Genomic DNA, 11,423 nt, shown 5'->3' with positions numbered 1-11,423 from the left:
AAACTAACTCTACCCTACAGTATCATAACGAACGTACCGACCTACAGTAATCATAACAACTACTCTATACTACGAGTATAGATAAGTGAGACAGTGGAGCCGAGGAGTTCAATTTTTCAGGGCTATGTATCTCTAAACTCGTTCAACTGACAGAGTACTTATCCCATAAACGATCGTGTTAAAAAGACTGGGGTGTCTATTTAACTAATAGTCCTATCCTCTAAACTCTATGGTGGATTCAATGGCCTTTGGGGCGTGAGCTGAACTGTCCCCCATGAAACACATGGTTTTGCGATCCAACACGCCCTAATCCCAAATCACATGCACTACTTTTGACATGGCCCGGGTTCACAAGTAGTGCATGATATAGGAATAGTGTGTCATTTAGGACTTAGCCATGGTTATCAAACTCCGATAGCATTTCAGTTAGGTTTGTCAGATGTTTAAAAACAGGTGCCATCTACAATGGCTAGATGTAAAAGACCAGAGTGCTTAAATCATCTGCAAGGCACAAAAGCACATTATCTTTATATTGCTCCAAATGATATTACTGGTGATGGTCTACTCTAACGCAACAGTATCATAACAACTAATCTACCTACACATATACATACTACCGTATCATAACAAACACACCATTCATACAACTTTCTCCCTACAGTATCATAACACTACTCGACCTATTTCTACCATCTATTAACCCTAATCATAACAACTCATCTACCCTACATCTCATAACAAAGCTACTCTCCCTCACGTATCATAACAACTACTCTATACTACAGTATCATAACACTACTCTACCCTACAGTATCATAACAACTACCACCCTCATACCAAATATCTGCGTATCAAAATATTAGATAGTTCATAACACCACTCTACCCTACAGGTCATACACAACAACTACCTCCTAACTACAGTAACTTACTCACCAAGTATCAGACATACTCTCACCCTCAGTATCATAACAACTACATCTTAGATCTACAGTATATAAGCAACTACTCTAACCTACAGTATCATATTACAATCACTCTACCCTAACAGTATCCATAAACAACCTACTCTACCCTACAGTATCTCAATACACCAACATACTACTACCCTAAGTATACATAACAACTCCTACCCTACTTAATAAATCATAACCACTACTCTAGAACCTACCAGTATCATAACATAACTACTACAGTAGACTACAACTCGACTACTCTAACAGAGTAATCATTACACCTCACAGTATCCATACACTACTCTACACTACAGTATCATAACAACTACTCTACCCTACAGTATCATAACATAACTCTATCCCTACAGTATCATACAACTACTCTAACTCACAGTAGCATACAACCACCTCTACCCTACAGTATCACACACTACTCTACCCTACAGTATCATAGACAAACTACTCTACTCTCCCTACAGTAACTCAAACAACTACTCCCTGTACCTACAGTATCATACAGACTCCTCTCACCTACAGTATCATAACACTACCTCTACAACAGTATCATAACTACTCCTACATATCCACACTTCTAGCTACGTAGCAACAACTACTCTAGCCTACAGTATCTAACAACTACCGCTCCTACAGTATCACAACAACTAACTCTACCCTACATATCATACAACTACTCTACTTACATAGACTACATAACTATTCTGCACCTACCTACCTGTATCACAACAACTACTCATACCTACAGTATCATACAACTACTATCTCTCCTACAGTTCATAACATACTCGCCTACAGTTTTACTACTCTATACTAGTATCATAAAACTACCTTCACCCTACAGTATCATGAACAACTACTTCCCTACCACAGTATCATAACACTACCTCGACTACATGTATCATAACACTACTCTACTACAGTCACTAACAACTACTCTACTCTACTAATATATAACACTACTTAACACTACATTATCTAACAACTACTCTACCCTACAGTATCATAAACTATTCCCAAGTCAACATACTTATAACTAGCAGATCATAACTACTATCTTCCCTACAGTATCATAACAATAACTACTACTACTACGTTCATAACAACTCTTTTAACCTACAGTTATCATAACAACTACTCTAATACCCTACAGTATCATAAACACTACCTCGCCTACAATCATACAACTTACGCCTTACAGTATCATAACAACTACTCTATACTACGACAAAACTTCTCGCTATCATACCAACACTTTACTACTTCTAACTACCTACCTATATCATAACACACTACTTTATACTACAGTATCATAACAACTACACTACCTACAGTAATCATAACAACTACTTTATTACTATAGTATCTGAACACTACCTACCCTACAGTATCATAGACAACTACTCTCCTCTATCAACAACTACACCTCATATCATCACTACTCTACTACAGCTCTACAATTCCCTACGTATCATCAATACTTAACTACGTCTAACACTACCAATAAGTATCATACAACTACTTATCCGTATCATAACAACTATCTACCTACAGTATCAACAACTACTTTAACTACATACTACCACTTGCTACAGTATAATAACAGTACTCACCTGGACAGTAGCATATCATTTCACGGACTAATGGTCAACACTCTCTACCATATAGTCATGAGCAGAGTACGTTGACAGACATGTTCAAAATGCCGGGCTATGGTATCTTAAATCCATCTCAAACTACAGAGTCTTAATGGCCTGGGCGTACGACTGTTAAAAAGACTGTTCGAGACTAATAAATGGTCTCTTCATAACTTATTTGATTAAGGGTGGGCTACGAATGTCGAACCGTCATCCAACCGCCCTAATCCCCGATCATGCCTACTTTGACTATGGCCCTGTTCAAAAGTAGTGCATGATATAGGGAATAGTGTGGTCATTTAGGACTTAGCCCTGGTTATCAAACTCCGATAAGCAATTTCAGTTAGGTTGTCATGATGTTTAAAGGTTGCCTTCTAACCAATGGCTAGATGTCATAAAAGCTCAGAGTGTTAAATTGCAGCTGCAAGGCACAAAAGGACACATAATCTTTTATATGCAGACCAAATGATATTACTGGTGCTGGTCTACTTACGCAACAGTATCATACCAACTGACTCTGACCTACTACAGTATCATAACACCCCACTATCTACCCTACGTATCATAAAACTACTCTTACCCTATAGTACTATACAACTACTCTACCGTACATATCAAAACACTCTCTACCCTACAGTATCATACCACTACTCATAGACTAGCAGTATTATAACAACTACTCTACCCTACGTATCATAACAACCCTGCTACCCTACAGTGATAACAACCTTACCACATACCTCAACCTACGTCAACCTACTCTACTACTACAGTATTATAACACTACCTCTCCCTCAGTATCATACAACTACTCCTAGACTACAGTATTAGATACACTACACTACCTCATACTACACACTTACCTAAGTATCATACAACCACTCTACCCTACCAGTATCATAACAACCACTCTACCCTACAGTATCATAAACAACTACTCTACCCTAACGTATCAACAACTACTCTACCCTACAGTATCATAACACTAATCTACCTACAGTATCATAACACTACTTATATCTAGACTACGTATCATTACAACCACTCTACCCTACAGTATCACAACAACTACTCTAGCCCTACAGTATCCTAATAATCACCTACAGTATCATCAAACTCTCTCCCACAGTATCATACAACTCAATCTATCTGATCAGTACTAAAACTCTTAGTATACAGATCATTACATCTACGCCTACTATCTACAACACTAGCTCTAACCGCTTACAGTATCATAACAACTACTCTAGACTACATTATATACGACAATACTACTCTACCATTGCAGTATCATAAACACTTTATCCTAGCTGTATCACTTACAACTACTCATAACAGATCATACTCTCTAGACTAATTCATATACACTATCTACCCTACATTAATCAATAATATCTGACTAAGATCATAACACTGTCGAGACTCATATCAAACAGCTACTCTAGACTACAGTATGCATACACACTAACTCTAGCATACAGTATACATATACACTACTCTACCCTACAGTATCATATCACTATTATACTCTAACGGCCTACAGTACTTCATAGACAACTACTACTCGAAACTCTACGATTCATAACATCCCTCTACCCTCAGTATATCAACAACTGACTCACTCTACCTACTAGTATCATAACAACCTAACTCTTATCGCCTAGCAGATATCATAACAACTCCTTTACGCCTAGCGTATCATAAGCAACTCCTCTGAAGCCCTACAGTATCATAACATACTTCCTCTACCCTACAGGTAACATAACAGCTTCCTCTAAAAACCCTACATTATCATGAAGAAAACACTCGGTTCTAACGCCTACAGTATCATAACACTACTCTAAGCCCTACGTACATAACAACTACCGACCTACAGTATAATAGACAACTCCTCTATATCTACAGTATAGATAGTGAGACAGTGGGACAGAGGAGTCTCTTTTTCAGGGCTATGGTATCTCACCTCGTCACTGAACAGAGTACTTATCCGATACCTCGTGTTTAAAAAAAAGACTGTGTCTATGTAACTTAATATTCCTATCCTCATAAACTCTATGGTGGATTCAATGGCCTGTGGGGGCGTGAGCGACTGTCATGAACACATGGTTTGCGATCCACAATGCCATAACACCCGAAATCATGGCACTACTTTGACTATGGCCCTGTTTCAAAGTAGTGCATGATATAGGGAAAGTGGTGTCATTTAGGACTTAGCCATGTTATCAAACTCCAGATAGCATTTCAGTTAGGTTGTCCATGATGTTTTAAACAGGGTTTTTTTGCCATCTAACAATGCTAGTTAATAAAACCAAGTGCTTAGAATTCAGCCTTGCAAGGCACAAAAGCACATTATCTTTATATTGCAAGTCCGAAATGATATTACTGGTGATGGGTCCTATCTCTACGCAACAGTATCATAACAACTACTCTACCCTACAGTATAAACAACCACTCTAAAACCCTACAGTAATCATAACACTACTCTATACTTACGAATTCCTAACAACCACTCTACCCTAGCAGTATCATAACAACTACTCGCCCCTATAGTATCATACAACTATCTAGACTACAGTATCATAACAACCACTCTACCCTACAGTATCATAAAACAACTACTCTACCCTTCTAGTATCATATAACAACTCTCTACCCTACAGTATCATAACAACTACTCTACCCTACAGTATCATAACAACTACTCTACCTACAGTATTATAACCACTACTCTTACCCTACGTAATCATAACAACCACTCTACTCCTACAGTATCATAACAACCCTCTACCCTACAGTATCATAAGCACTATCTAGACTACAGTATTATAACAACTACTCTACCCTACAGTATCATAACAACTACTCTAGACTACAGTATTATAACAACTACTGCTACCCTACAGTACATACCAACTACCTCTCCCTACAGTATCATAACAACGCACTCTAATCCCTCCAGTACATACAACTACTCTACCCTACAGTATCATAACAACTACTCACCCTACAGTATCATAACAACTATCTACTACTAGTATCTACAGATCTATCTGTCTAGACTACAGTATCCATTTCAACCACTCTACCCTCCGTATCCCAACAACTACTCTTACCCTACAGTATCATAAACACTACTCTACCCTACGTATCACAACCTCTACTACTCTACCCACAGTATCATACAACTCCTCTACCCTACGTAATCATAACAACTACTCTAGACTACACTATCATAACAACTACTCGAGACTACGTGATCATAACAGCTACGCTAGACTACAGTATCATAAACAACTACTTCTAGACTACAGTATCATAACAACTACTCTACGCCTACAGTATCATACAACTACTCTACCTACAGTATCATCACAACTACTCTACTCTAACAGTATCATAACAACCCTCTACCCTACAGTAATCACAACAACTACTCTACCCTACAAGTACATAACAACTACTCTAACTACTCTACCCTACATATCATAACAACTCCTTTACCTCTACCGTATCATAACAACAACTCCTCTACCCGACAGTATCATAACAACTCCTCTACCCTAAGTATCATAACAACTCCTCTACCGCTTCATTATCAAAACAACTAATCTACCCCTACAGTATCATAACAACTACTCTACCTACAGTATCATAACAACTACTCTACCCTACATGTATCATAACAACTCCTCTACCTAAGATCATAACTACTTTTTCTTCCCCACAGTATCATAACAACTACTATACTACAGTACATAAACTACTAGTCTTCCTCGTATCATAACAACTACTGCGAGCCCTACAGTAAGCAAACAACTACTCTACCCTACAGTATCATAACAACTACTTTATAACTACAAGTATCATAACAACTACTCTAACCCTAGCATATCATAACAACTACTCTACCCTACAGTATCATAACACCTACCCGACCTACAGTATCATTAACAACTACATCCTATACTACAGTATTAACAACTACTCTACCCTACAGTATCATAACAACTACTTATACTACAGTATCATACACTAACTACTCTACCCTACAGTCATATAACAACTTACGTTATACTACAGTACATAGAAACAACATACTCTACTACAGTATCATACCACTACTTTATACTACAGTATCATACAACTCACTCTACCCTACCTATCATAACAACTACTCTATACTCTACCCTACCAGTATCATAACAACTAACGCGACCTACATATCATAACAACTACTCTAATACTACAGTATCATAACAACTACTCTACCCTACAGTACATAACACTACTTTTAAATAACTACAGTGTCATAACAACTACTCTACCCTACAGTATCATAACAACTACTTTATACTACAGTATCATAAACCCACTACTCTAACCCTACAGTATCATAACAACTACTCTACCCTTAACAGTATCAATAAAACAACTACCCGCACCTACAGTATCATAACACAAGCTACTCTATACTACAGTATAGATAAGTGAGACAGTGGGGAACAGTAGGAGTTCATTTTCAGGGCTATGGTATCTCTCACCTCGTCCCTGACAGTACTTTATCCAGCATCGTGTTAAAAGACATGTGTCTATGTAACTTAATATTCCCTATCCTCATAAACTCTGATGTGGGATTCAATGGCCTGTGGGGGCGTGATCTGACTGTCATGAACCACATGGTTTGGCGATCCAAAACGCCGCTAATCCCGAAACTCATGCACTACTTTTGAATATGCCCTGTTCAAAAGTAGTGCATGATATAGGGACTGTGTGGTCCCATTTAGGCTTAGCCTGGTTTATCAACTCCCGATAGCGCTTTCCGTAGGTTGTCATGATGTTAAACAGGTGGCCATCTTAACAAGGGCTAGATGTAATAAGAACCAGAGTGCTTAGAATTCAGCCTGCAAGGCACAAAAGCACCTGATCTTTATATTGCATCCAAATGATTTACTGGTGATGGTTCCTACTCTACGCAACAGTATCATAACAATTCTACTCTATCCCTACAGTATCATAACAACCACTCTACCCTACAGTATCATAACACTACCTACCCTATATTATCATAACAACCTAACTCTACCTACAGTATCAATAACAACTACTCTACCCCTATAGTATCATAACACTACTCCTAACCTAACAGTATCATAACAACTACTCTACCTACAGTATCTAAACAACTACTCTACCGCTACAGTATCATAACAACCATCTACCCTACAGTATCATAACAACCACTTACCCTACAGTATCATAACAACTAATCTAGACTACAGTATATAACAACTACTCTAACCCTACATTATCATAACACCACTCTAGACTACAGTATTATAACAACTACTCTACCCTACATATCATAAAACCTACTCTACCCTACAGTATCATAACAACTACTCTACCCTACAGTATCTAACAACTACTTCTAACCCTACAGTATCATAACAACTACTCTAGACTACAGTATTTAACACTACTCTAACCCTACAGTATCATAACACTACTCGACCCTACATATCATAACAACCATCTACCCTACAGTATCATACAACTACTCTACACTACAGTAATCATAACACTGATCTACCTACCAGTATCATAACAACTACTCTACCCTACAGTATCATCACACTACTCTACCTACAAGTATCATAACAGCTGATCTACCTACAGTACACCATAACATACTAATCTCACCTACAGTATCATAACAACAACTCTACCCTACAGTACATAACAACTACTCTAACCTACAGTATCATAAACAACTACTCTAGACTACAGTATCATAATAACAACTAACTCTAGACTACAGTACATAACAACTACTCTACCCCTACAGTATCATAACAACTACTCTACCTACAGTATCATAACAACTACTCTACCCTACAGTATCATAACAACTACCTCTACACTACAGTATACATAACAACTGATCTACCTACAGTATCATAAAACTACTCTACCCTACAGGTATCATAACAACTACTCTACCCTACAGTATCATAACCACTACTCTACCCTACCGTATCATAACAACTGATCTACTACGTATCATAACAACTACTCTACCCTACAGTATCATAACTACTACTCTACCCTACAGTATCTAATACTACTCTACCCTACAGTTTTTTAAAAAAAAAAATCATAACAACTACTCTACCCTACCGTATTATACAACTACTCTACCCTACAGTATCATAACAACTACTCTACCCTACAGTATCATAACTACTATTCGTCCCTACAATATCATAACTACTATTCTTCCCTACAATATCATAACAACTACTCTACCCTACTGTATTATAACAACTACTCTACCCTACAGTATCATAACAACTACTCTACCCTACAGTATCATAACAACTACTCTACCCTACCGTATTATAACAACTAACTCTACCTACAGTATCATAACAACTACTCATCACCTACAGTATCTAACAACTACTCATACCTACATATCAAACAAACTACTCACCCTAAGTATCATAACACTACTCTACCCTACAGTATCATAACAACTACTCTAGACTGACAGATCATACAACTAATGCTACCCTACAGTATCATAACAACTACTCTACCTACATTATCATAACTACACTATCCCTACAGTATTATACAACTACTCTACACTAACAGTATCATAACAACTAAATCTACCCTACAGTATCATAACAACTACTCTACCCTATAGTATCAAACAACTACTCTACCCTAACAGTATCATAACGACACTACCTACAGTATTATAACAACTACTCTACCCCCTACAGTATAATAAAAACTAATCTACCCTACAGTATCATAATACTACTCTACCTAGACAGTAATTATAACAACTACTCTACCTGTTATGATACTGTAGGGTAGAGTAGTTGATTGGTAGTTGTATGATACTGTAGTATAAAGTAGTTGTTATGATACTGTAGGGTAGAGTAGTTGTTATGATACTGTAGTATAAAGTAGTTGTTATGATACTGTAGGGTAGAGTAGTTGTTATGATACTGTAGTATAAAGTAGTTGTTATGATACTGTAGGGTAGAGTAGTTGTTATGATACTGTAGTATAGAGTAGTTGTTATGATACTGTAGGTCGGGTAGTTGTTATGATACTGTAGGGTAGAGTAGTTGTTATGATACTGTAGGGTAGAGTAGTTGTTATGATACTGTAGTATAAAGTAGTTGTTATGATACTGTAGGGTAGAGTAGTTGTTATGATACTGTAGTATAAAGTAGTTGTTATGATACTGTAGGGTAGAGTAGTTGTTATGATACTGTAGTATAAAGTAGTTGTTATGATACTGTAGGGTAGAGTAGTTGTTATGATACTGTAGTATAGAGTAGTTGTTATGATACTGTAGGTCGGGTAGTTGTTATGATACTGTAGGGTAGAGTAGTTGTTATGATACTGTAGGGTAGAGTAGTTGTTATGATACTGTAGTATAAAGTAGTTGTTATGATACTGTAGGGTCGAGTAGTTGTTATGATACTGTAGGGAAGAATAGTAGTTATGATACTGTAGGTATAGTAGTTGTTATGATACTGTGGGGAAGAATAGTAGTTATGATACTGTAGGTAGAGTAGTTGTTATGATACTGTAGGGTAGAGTAGTTGTTATGATACTGTAGGTAGAGTAGTTGTTATGATACTGTAGGGTAGAGTAGTTGTTATGATAATGTAGGGTAGAGGAGTTGTTATGATACTGTAGGGTAGAGGAGTTGTTATGATACTGTAGGGTAGAGGAGTTGTTATGATACTGTAGGGTAAAGGAGTTGTTATGATACTGTAGGGTAGAGTAGTTGTTATGATACTGTAGGGTAGAGTAGTTGTTGTGATACTGTAGGGTAGAGTGGTTGTTATGATACTGTAGAGTAGAGTAGTTGTTATGATACTGTAGGGTAGAGTAGTTGTTATGATACTGTAGGGTAGAGTAGTTGTTATGATACTGTAGTCTAGAGTAGTTGTTATGATACTGTAGTCTAGAGTAGCTGTTATGATACTGTAGTCTCGAGTAGTTGTTATGATACTGTAGTCTAGAGTAGTTGTTATGATACTGTAGGGTAGAGGAGCTGTTATGATACTGTAGGGTAGAGTAGTTGTTGTGATACTGTAGGGTAGAGTAGTTGTTATGATACTGTAGGGTAGAGTAGTTGTTGTGATACTGTAGGGTAGAGTGGTTGTAATGATACTGTAGTCTAGAGTAGTTGTTATGATACTGTAGATAGATTAGTTGTTATGATACTGTAGGGTAGAGTAGTTGTTATGATACTGTAGGGTAGAGTAGTTGTTGTGATACTGTAGGGTAGAGTGGTTGTAATGATACTGTAGTCTAGAGTAGTTGTTATGATACTGTAGGTAGATTAGTTGTTATGATACTGTAGGGTAGAGTAGTTGTTATGATACTGTAGGGTAGAGTAGTTGTTATGATACTGTAGGGTAGAGTGGTTGTTATGATACTGTAGGGTAGAGTGGTTGTTATGATACTGTAGGGTAGAGTAGTTGTTATGATACTGTAGGGTAGAGTAGTTGTTATAATACTGTAGTCTAGAGTAGTTGTTATGATACTGTAGGGTAGAGTAGTTGTTATAATACTGTAGTCTAGAGTAGTTGTTATGATACTGTAGGGTAGAGTGGTTGTTATGATACTGTAGGGTAGAGTGGTTGTTATGATACTGTAGGGTAGAGTAGTTGTTATAATACTGTAGTCTAGAGTAGTTGTTATGATACTGTAGGGTAGAGTAGTTGTTATGATACTGTAGGGTAGAGTAGTTGTTATGATACTATAGGGTAGAGTAGTTG

This window comes from Salvelinus namaycush, chromosome 15, assembly GCF_016432855.1.
Source record: "Salvelinus namaycush isolate Seneca chromosome 15, SaNama_1.0, whole genome shotgun sequence".
NCBI classification, from domain to species: domain Eukaryota; kingdom Metazoa; phylum Chordata; class Actinopteri; order Salmoniformes; family Salmonidae; genus Salvelinus; species Salvelinus namaycush.
Note: the sequence above shows the minus strand (reverse complement) of the source record.